Consider the following 10,703-nt stretch of genomic DNA (forward strand, 5'->3'; position numbering starts at 1 on the left):
AATAGAAAGAGTTAATGTGGTTTCAGATTCCACACTGCAACTAACTTTTTAAGAAACTGCTACTTGTCAAGTTTTGGTATAGAATCAAAGGAGAATATCCACAATTATCTGAGAGTGCTATTATAATAGTTCTCCCTTTTCCAACTGTATGTCTATGTGAGCCAAGATAATCTTCATATCCTTCAACCAAAACAACATATCACAACAGCTTGAGTGCAGAAGCAAATGTGAGAATCCAGCAGTCTTCAACTAAGTCAGACATTAAGGAGTCATGAAAAACTGGAAGACACTACCATACTTCTCTCCTTTTTTTTTTTTTTTTTTTGGCTTTGGAGAATATGGTTATTTTTCATAAAAAGTTATGATTAAGTAGGGTTATTGTTTTTATGTGAATTAATAAACATGTTATAAAAATTTTTCAGTTTTAATTTCTAATGTGGTAAAGATTCATAGATTTAGCCTACATAAACAAAAACTCTTCAGCGTCCTCAATTTTTAAGTATGTAAAAAGGTGCTGAAACCATAGTTTGAGAACCACTACTATGATGCAAGTTAGATGATATCACCCTGACCCAGAAAGTCTGGGTAGAGTCAGAGCAGGGAAGAGTTGTTTTAGTGAAGGTCTGTTTCATTATTGGTGGACAGCATTTTACAAATAAATACATTTAAATAATGCATAGTTGACTGCATTGTAACTGAGTAATCAATTTAAGTAGAAACCAGCAGGCAAGTAATTGTCTAAATATTCTTGTACTAATTATCCCTTGATTATATCCTCCCCTTGAGAAGAATGAAATTAGAAATATAAGGCCAAACTTGCTGTCCATGCCTAGCCTCCAACTCCAGATCAGCCAGTGAGAATGTCATACCAGGCCTCAGGGGCTGAGTAGGGTCTGTTCCAATTAGAGTGGAATTGTTGACTTCTTCAGAAAAGGAAGCAGTGGGGTCAATGGCTTTTTAGCTGCAGTAGCAGCCTGGATTCACTTGATGCCTGATGTCCAAGCTGGGTATCAAGGTCTTTACATACTTTTGACAGACTGAACCTCTAAATGCTGCCCATCATTGGTATCGGTGTGCCATTGCCCACTGCAAACTTATTCCTTCTCAGCTTTGATGTGGCACTGTCAGTGGTCATCTGGTCAACGTGCCAGCTCTGAAAACCAACGACAGTGATCCAAGGATGGCAGACCTGACAGAATCAAAGTCAACATGCCATCAAGTTTATACTCTCCTATTTGCAAACAGTCTTCATGTGATCTCTTTTCTTTCCTGTATTTTTTGGGGAGTTAGTATCAAATGTCAGTTTCAAACCATGACAATTCTGGTCTTTAATAATTAATATTCCCTAAGTGGAATCAACGTTCTTGACTTTCTATGAAAGTCATACCATATCACCCCATTTCTATTCCCTAAGGCCTCTTTCATTTTCCTGCATGAGTTTGTTTTCACATCCAGTTTTGCCGATCCCAAGTCAAATCCTTTGTTGAAAATGTCTCTGGGTGCTTTACTATGGTCAGCATGTGACAGAGAAATACGTATGAGTCTCACTAATGTCTGTCCATGAGCCGCCTTGATGAGGCCTCATGACCGGGTGATTTCGTGGTTGCCTGAGGGTGCTGATCTGCTAACCTCTGTGACTGGAAGAACAAAGTAAAAGTTAATTAATATTTCTGGCTTCTATTCTGGCGGTGAATTTTGCTTTGTTCTCATCTGGGATTTGGAAATTTTAAACCTCTGTATACTCAAGCATCGATTCCTCTAGATCCAGGAGGATCCTTAGAAATCTAGTCCAACACTACCATTTGCTGCCGAGGCCATTAAAGGCAAAGAAAGGAAGTGACGTGAGAGGTCAGGGTCAGGCAGTGCCCAAGCTGGGATGCCTCATCTCTCTCCTTTCCCCTGCCTTGCAACTGCAGGAGTCTCAAAGGCCTAGGTCCAGTATCTGTCTGTAGGTCCTAGATTTGAGGCATTTAGCTCCAGCCTGGTGCCCTACAACCATGATGTGATGGATATTTGTGTTTTTTTCCTTCCTAGGATTTCTTCCTCTTTTCCTGACAGCATCCCCTCCACTTTCCCCTCTCTCAGGCCCCGTGGCTTCAGTGGGGCAAACCTCATCCCCTCATTCCAGTCTGGACAGTGGCCAGGATGATTGGTAGAGGGTTGAACATGTGAGCCAAACTTGGCCAATCAGAGCCAGCTTCAAGATGTTTGCTGTGGTTGTGAAGAAATACGGGGTCCATTTAGTAGGATATAAAATTGAAGGTGTTCATGGTCATTTTGCCACTACTTGGAAAGAGACTGACTGAGAAGCAAATCAACCCAAAGGAAAGCAAAGCTGAGAAGGAGAGGCCGAGGGAGAAACAGACAGATAAACAGAGAGAGGGGGAAAAGAGAGGGACAGGGGGAGAAGGAGCAGGGAGAGGGCTTCCTGGTGAGACCCTCTGAGCACCGGAATCCAGCTACATTTCAAGCAAGATTTACCCCTGGAGTTTTCTGTGACATGAGCGAATACATTTTTTGTCTTAAGCCAATTTGAGTTGATTTGCTGAAACTTGGTCTCTTTGGTTTGCTAAAATTCTGCTTACCGGCTAGCGTTTAGAGCTCTGGGATGGCCCTACATGCTATTTGTTCAGGTACATTATAGAAAAGTGCTAGTTGCTGGGGCAGTTTGGTTTATCATCCTACTGCAGCCTGTTGGTGAGTTGTCTGTGCTTGAAGCTGCTCTTGCCCTCTGAGCAGCCTAAGCCCCTGAGCTATGGGTGATCTGGGTTGCCTCTGAGTCCTCATTTGATTTGGGGACTCACTTGTAGAGACTGGAAGAGGATGACTCAGTGTTAACGGGCCTTTGGTAGATTTTCTCCAATGAGGAGGCCTGCCTTGCTTCTTTCCTGTCTTAATTTTTAGGTTTCTATTTGTATTAGCATCTCTATCACTGGAGGAATAAAAATAATGAACTCGGCCAGGCACAGTGGTTCACGCCTGTAATCTGAGGACCGGGAGGTTGAGGCGGGTGGATCATGAGATCAAGAGATCAAAACCATCCTGGCCAAAATGGTGAAACCCCATCTGTACTAAAAATACAAAAATTAGCTGGGTGTGGTGGCACATGCCTGTTGTTCCAGCTACTGGGGAGGCTGAGGCAGGAGAATCGCTTGAACCCGGGAGGTGGAAGTTGCAGTGAACTGAGATCGCACCACTGCACTCCAACCTGGGCAACAGAGCGAGACTCCTTCTAAAAAAAAAAAAAAAAAAGAACCCTCATGCCAGTGAGTTAAAAGGAGCTAGGAATAGTGTGCATACTCACAGTAATGACATTATGTGCATAATATGAGGTGTGTAATATAACAGTGTACATCCCATAATAATACGAGAGAGTGCAGACCCATGCACAGTATAAATTAACGTATTTTATTTTCTGTATCAATGAAAGGTCCTGGCAGAAACTGATGGCACATTCAAGCTAGAAAATTTGAGAGACCCGAATGAAGGGACTAATTACAAAGTTGTGGGCAGAATGGAGGGAAGCTGTTGGGTAAGTACAGTGCCCCAGGGCTGGAAACATCGAGGTGCAGTTACCTGTCTGAGGCCTGAAGGTACAAGGGAAGAAAGAGGTTCCAGAACCAAGACTGTGAGAGTGGGGTGGCCCTGTGGCCCACAGGGAGAGAGCAGGGAAGAAATACTCTGTCAGAAGTGGGTTTGTCCTGAAGCTCTTGAAATTGAAGCCCGAAGTCCCCTACTCACATGCGCCCCTGGAGTGCCAATTGCTGTTGGGAGGTAAAACGTGTTCTGTGTGGGGAAGCAAAACCCATCAGCAATTGAAAGTATTTCTCACTTCTGGGCATAGTCGTTCACGCCTGTAATCGCAGCAGTTTGGGAGGCTGAGGCAGGAGGATCACTTGAGCCCAGGAGTTTGAGACCAGCCTGGACAAGTGAATCCTTGTAGGTTACTGTGGGGATTGAATGAGTGAATGTGTTAAGCTCTCAGAACAGTGCCTGGCACATAGTAGGTACTCAATAAATGTTAGCTCTAATCACTATAAGAATTACTACAACTTGTTTTTATTGAAAACTTTAATCAAATTTACAGAAAAAAGAACTCAATAAAAATTGTTAGGACTGTTCTGGTTGCAAGTGACCACTCAAGTAAAGGCGTCACATGGTTCCAAGTTGAGTTGTTTTCAAACAGCTGGCTCTGAGGGCCTAAAGACGGTCTCCAGGACTTGCCCTGTCACCCCATTACTTGGATCTGTTTTTCCCTGTTGTCTTCACACTCCAACAGCTTGGGCAACAAGTGAGACTCCATCTCAAATAAATAAATAAATAAATAATTCTCTGTAAGCATTTTTTATAAACCTCAGACTAAAGGGACAGGAATCTCTAAGGTTCCATGAGTTTGTTCTGATTTCTCTTTTCATTCTAAATAAATATTCATCTTTCTGTCTCATTATATCTTAGTATTTTTCTTAGAGGGTACCTCAAAAATTATATAAGCTTTTGGGGTCCACAAAACCTGGATTTGCCTCAATCTTACTCCCTTCCAGGCTCTCTTGGACCTGAGAGAAACTTAGATGAAAATGTACAGTCTCTGTCCTCATGGGGCTTGGCATCTAGTGAAGGATGCAGATGAGTAAACAGTGGTGGGCTGTCCCTGGTTTTCTGCATCCTGTATCACCCCGTGTGAGCGTTATAGATCGTGGTTCTTATCGTATTGCCTTGTCACTGTCTGGGTTCGTCTTTGTCTCCTCTCAGAAATCCGGGAGCTTCTCAGGGGCAGGAAGTGGTGTCTTTGGTCGTTGAATCTCTTGCACCAAGCAAAGAGTAAGAGAAGAATAAATGAATGTATGAATGAATGCGTAGATGAAGGAGTGGGATGAGGGCTGTAACTGATCACTATAGGAGGTACAGTCAGAGCATAAGGAAGGTGCTGTTAAATATTTCATCTTCCTTTATGGTATTCTATTTTACTTTAGATTCATGGGCATGGGATTTAAAAAGTTCCAGAAGTATATAGAACATGCATGCTGCCTTTGTCAAATAAAAAAGAAAAAGAACACAAAAGAAAACTTACTGCTCATACCTGTAATCCCAGCACTTTGGGAGGCCAAGGTGGGTGGCTGTTTTGAGCCCAGGAGTTCAAAACCAGCCTGGGCAACATGGCAAAACCCCATCTCTACAAAAAATACAAAAATTAGCTAGGCATAGTGGTGCACAACCTACTCAAGAGCCTGGGAGGTCGAGGCTGTAGTGAGCCATGATCAGACCACTGCACTCCAGCCTGAGCAACGAAGTGAGACTCTTCCTGTCTCATAAAAAAAAAAAAAAAGAAAAAAGGAAAACTTACGTATTTATTACATTACACATTATATCAACCTTACCTGGGAAGTTTTTTGGGTTTTTGTTTTGTTTTGTTTTTTTAATGTAAATGCCTGGGCCTTGCTTTAGGAATACTCAGTCAGAATTTCTATAGTTGAGGCTGGACTCTCAAATTTTTAAAAAACCATAAATAATGCTGATGTTCACCCTTCATTAAAATCACTAGATTTAAACTATGTAATAATTCTATATACTAAGAATGATATTGCATCACGTATCTATCTGTTGTTTTTGCCATCTCTTCTTCTTTTTCTAGTATTAATAGAAATTAACACTAGAATCAACTCTCAGTTGATGTGGTTTGGGTCAGGGTGACCCTATGTCCTCATACCCTCTCAACCACTCTGCTACCCCATCTGGCTCCAGAGGTGGAGCTGAGACCAAGTTCTGGACCATCTTATGTCCCATGCCTCTGGCCACAAAGATTGGCTCAGAGGCAGGTACAAGATGTCAGTTGGTCCAGGAGCCTCCAGCCTGAAATCCTTGTGGGATAGTTTGGGAAAGGGAAGCCCTCTTTCCACTGGGGTGGCCAGATGATAGGAGGTCAATCTGGGGCTGTGAGAGTGCCTGTTGGAGTGTGAAGACAACAGAGAAAAACAGATCCAAGTAATGGGGTGACAGGGCAAGTCCTGGAGACTGTCTTTAGGCCCTCAGAGCCAGCTGTTTGAAAACAACCCAACTTGGAACCATGTGACGCCTTTACTTGAGTAGTCACTTGCAACCAGAACAGTCCTAACAATTTTTATTGAGTTCTTTTTTCTGTAAATTTGATTAAAGTTTTCAATAAAAACAAGTTGTAGTAATTCTTACAGTGATAAGAGCTAACATTTATTGAGTACCTACTATGTACCAGGCACTGTTCTGAGAGCTTAACATACTCACTTGTCCAATCCCCACAGTAGGCTGGGCGCGGTGGCTCAAGCCTGTAATCCCAGCACTTTGGGAGGCCGAGGCGGGCGGATCATGAGGTCAGGAGATCGAGACCATCCTGGCTGACATGGTGAAACCCCGTCTCTACTAAAAAATACAAAAAACTAGCCGGGCGAGGTGGCGGGCGCCTGTAGTCCCAGCTACTCGGGAGGCTGAGGCAGGAGAATGGCATGAACCTGGGAGGCGGAGCTTGCAGTGAGCTGAGATCCGGCCACTGCACTCCAGCCTGGGCGGCAGAGCGAGACTCCGTCTCAAAAAAAAAAAAAAAAAAACAAAACAATCCCCACAGTAACCTACAAGTGAGTACATGCCTCTTTTACAGATAGAGAAACTGAGGCACTTAGTGAGCCCCACTTCCATCAACTCTGTGTTCAACATGCTTCCTGTTTTCGGGTCAGGGAAATATTACAAAGACCTTGCCTACTATTTGAGAAGCCACCATTTAAGTGAGTGATTGTACTTTTATGGGTTCAAAGTGTATTGCTGCTTCGAGAAGTGTCTCACTTTAGCCTTGAGAGGATAAGACAGAATGATGACCACTACCACTCAGGATCACAAAGGAAAAGTGGTGGTAGGCTGGTATCACACGAGGAAGTCTTTTTGTGCAGAAGAAAGGTTAGAAGGATTCTTTTCTCTCTGCAAGATTAACTAAACGATTGAGGGTGGCACACTACTCTCAGAAATTTAGACTCCCGAAGAAGGAAGATGAATGAGGAAATAACAGCACGTTGCCATGGCAGAGATGGGGAGTTGGCTCCTGTGCTATCTCCTGGCAACCATTTGACAAGGAGCCGCACTTGACTTTGAATTACAGGCAAGGAAGCTGCCACTCGGCGATCATCTGTAAGGGAACTTTAATCAAGCTTACCTTGGTGCCTCGAGAGAAGCCCAGATACATTAATAGAAAATAAATACAATTTCAGGTGCCTCTCAGTGGGCCCCTTCCTCAGTCTGACTAGTCGTGAAAGCTCTGGAGGCTTTGCTTATGGAGAACCTTCTGCTTCAGTTTTCTGAAAGCTGCGTGCCCTATGCCAAGGAGGATTTGCGCTTGTTTGCAAATGCCTTCACCCCAGGGACCAAACCACGGGGGTGGTAGAATCTGGGATACCTCCTGGAATAGAGTTGCCAAAAATCTTACCCTCGTCCAATAAAAGGAGCAAACCGCTCATTTGGAAAGAGGAGCACTGTGTGTGGTGAGTAGGGCAACCAATTCAGCTGGCTTACTTGGGACTTTTCCAGTCTTAGCACTGAAAGTCCAAGTGCCAGGAAACCTCTCAGTCCTACACAACCAGGAATGGTTTGCCAATACCGTCCCTCTAGTCAAAGGGAAAGTCCCACATCCCAGGCATCCTACTCTGTTTGGGCTGCTAAAACAAAATACCATAGACTGGGTGGCTTAAGCAACAGACATGTATTTTTCACAGTTCTGGAGGCTGGAAGTCCGAGCTCAGGCTGCCTGCTTCTTCAGGTTCTGGTGAGGGCTCTCTTCCCAGCTTGCAGATGGCTGCTTTCTTCCTGTGTCCTACACAGTGGAGAGAGACAGAGACAGGGAGAAGGAAAGACAGTGAGAGAGAAAGTTCTCTGGTCTCTTTTTATAAGAGCACTACAATCCCATCATGAGGACTCCAAACTCATGATCTCATCTAAATTGAATCACCTCCCAAAGTGTTGGGACCTCAACATATGAGTTTTGGGGGCACATATTTAGTGTCCCCAAACTGGTACAGTTGATCATCTGTGGATGACCCACCTTCCCCAGTGGTCATCTTTCATAATGCTTTATTAGAAATAGAGAATGTACTCTTTGAGCATACAGATATGTTTACTTTCTCTTTTGAATCTCCCATAAGCTAAGCCCACTGTGACTGAATCTCAAAGGGGCAATTATCTGCTTGCATAGAAATGAAATATCCTGTCCACCTTACAAACACAGTCTCAAACACACCTCAAGCTTCACCTGCTCTAAGTTCTTATTGGCCAGGAGTGGTGGCTCATGCCCGTAATCTTAGCACTTTGAGAGGCCAAGGCAGGAGGATTGTTTGAGGTCAGGAGTTCAAGACCATCCTGGGAAACACAGCAGAACCCCGTCTCTATTCTAAAAATAAAACAACAACAACAACAACAACAACAACACTTTTTTAAAAAAAGAAGTTCTTCTTGATCCTTTCACCTCTCCTTGAGCAGAGTCTGTGTTCTCTTTTCAAGGGCCAAGCACATAGTAGGTGCTCAATAAATAACCAAGCAAGTAAAATTTTCTCTAATTATGCATGTCTTCAAAGTTCCTTAGTTGCTCGTGTAGCTTTTACAGTCTTATGGTGGTCAGTGGTATCTTCTCAACTCAGAGGCCAACATATGTGTGCCTGTTCTCTGACAATAACTCATAGTGCTGAGTGAGGATGGCTTTAGCGATACCCTTTCCAGCCACTAGTCTTTGCCAAGGCATGGCAATTCCAAGCTGACTAATGCCTCTGGGCCAGGTTTTGACTTTCTGACCCGTGGAATAAAGATACCACAGAACAGGAGTTCTCAACCTTGGCTACACATTGGAATCATTTAGGAGCTTTAAAAAAATAAATAAATAACCAGCTCCTACCACAACCAACCTATGGGGCCTGAATGCCATCATTTTGGAAAGCTTCTTAGGTTTTTCCTGTGAGCAGCCAAGGTTGAAAACCACTGGCCTAAAGGATCTTTAAGGACAAGGATAAACTATAGGAAGGAATTATTCTGGGAAAGCTTATCTGTTCTAAGACTAAAATTCACAGATACCAGCAGTGCTTGAGTCAAAAAAATCTTGTTTTATGTTTTTAAAATATACTGTACTTATTTTTAATTATGGAAATTATATACAAATTACCTTCGTAAGGCTTCAAATGATTTAGAAATTTGTAGGTAGATTAAAAAGGCAAAAATTCCTTCTTACCCACCCTGCAGTGGTAACTCTCTTGTTGGGATGGGATATATCCATTCAGATCTTTCCATTGCTATTATATTTGAATATGTTTGTATGAAAATATATTTTTCAAAAATGCAGTCATGCTTTTTACATTCTTCTCAATTTTTTTTCTCCATAATGACTCCATCTTCTAGATATTTCCAAGCTACCATATCTCTATCTACTTCATTCATTTTCATTGCTGCCTGGTGTTTGTAAGATGAATGTTTCGTAGTTGATATCATCATTCCCTTGTTTGTTCCCAGAGATTTGCGGTAACAAACACTGCTGCCCTCAACATCAGATTAACACTATACCGTGCCACACTCAAGTGGATTTGCTAGAATAGAAACCTACTAGAGGTTTGCTGCATGTATATTTAAAAACTTGATAGAAACAGCCAAATTGCCTCTCAAAAGACCATGGATTTACATTCTTACCAACAGCTCTCAGTGAACACTGCCCCTGCCCCCACCCCTCTGGGGGCCTTTGCACATGCCATGCTATTACCTCTACTGGGATTCTTCTCCCTTCCTCATCTTTCAGATCTCAGTTCAAGTCCTGCTTTCTCACCCCCTTGTAGGACCATTCTCTTGTGTCCTAAGCTGTTAGGACATCAAGCTCTTTTCCTTCAGAGTGTTTAGTGTGTATATTTACTTTAATTTGGGGATTGTTTGGTTCACATCTGGCTCTTTGTGCTGTTTTAACTCTCTCCGTGGCCCTCCCCCAGGCCCATTCTTCACCCTTCCCTGTGCCCCAGAGGTTGACCCTGGACTCGCTTGCCACCTGGCTTCCTGTTGGGTTTAGCCACAGGAAGCACTGGCAGGTGATCTGGAGGGCTGTGACTGATACATCCTCCAGTTCTAGAAGGCATTGCAGAATATAAGTGATGTTATTATTGGGATTACTGCAAATTTCATTTAATACTTTAAAACATTATACACAAACTTCAGTACTTCATGATGAGTCCCAGTGACAGTCCATTATACCTTAGAAGTCCCACAACAGAGAAGTTTAAGAACTAGGATAAGGTTATCGAATAGCAACTTCCAAACTGACAGCCAAATGAGAGGCTTTTAGATACAGATGATTCTTCTTATAATTGACAGATTCTATATAGTAGCAGCAAATGCTGAATTTGCAAATCTTGAACAAATTGCTTGTAAGAGAAATACAGGGTTAAATTCCTATAGCTTCTGGTCACAACGTTTTTGTCAGCCAGTAAATCTACAACCTTGTTTTGTGTGTATTTCTGTTTAAAGACATCTTATTTAATATACAGTGCTGACTTGCTAATGTTGAACTCATGGCCAACAGCAATGCAACTCATGCCTGAACAAAGCTTATCTAACACATGGTATTTTCCCTACAGGGCACATCACAGCCCTTTTGTGCTTAGGAACCCAAGGCAACACTTCAGCACACACTTGGAGGCCATTTTCTTTCTTTCTTTCTTTCTTTCTTT

This window comes from Mandrillus leucophaeus, unplaced genomic scaffold, assembly GCF_000951045.1.
Source record: "Mandrillus leucophaeus isolate KB7577 unplaced genomic scaffold, Mleu.le_1.0 Scaffold94, whole genome shotgun sequence".
Lineage (NCBI taxonomy): Eukaryota > Metazoa > Chordata > Mammalia > Primates > Cercopithecidae > Mandrillus > Mandrillus leucophaeus.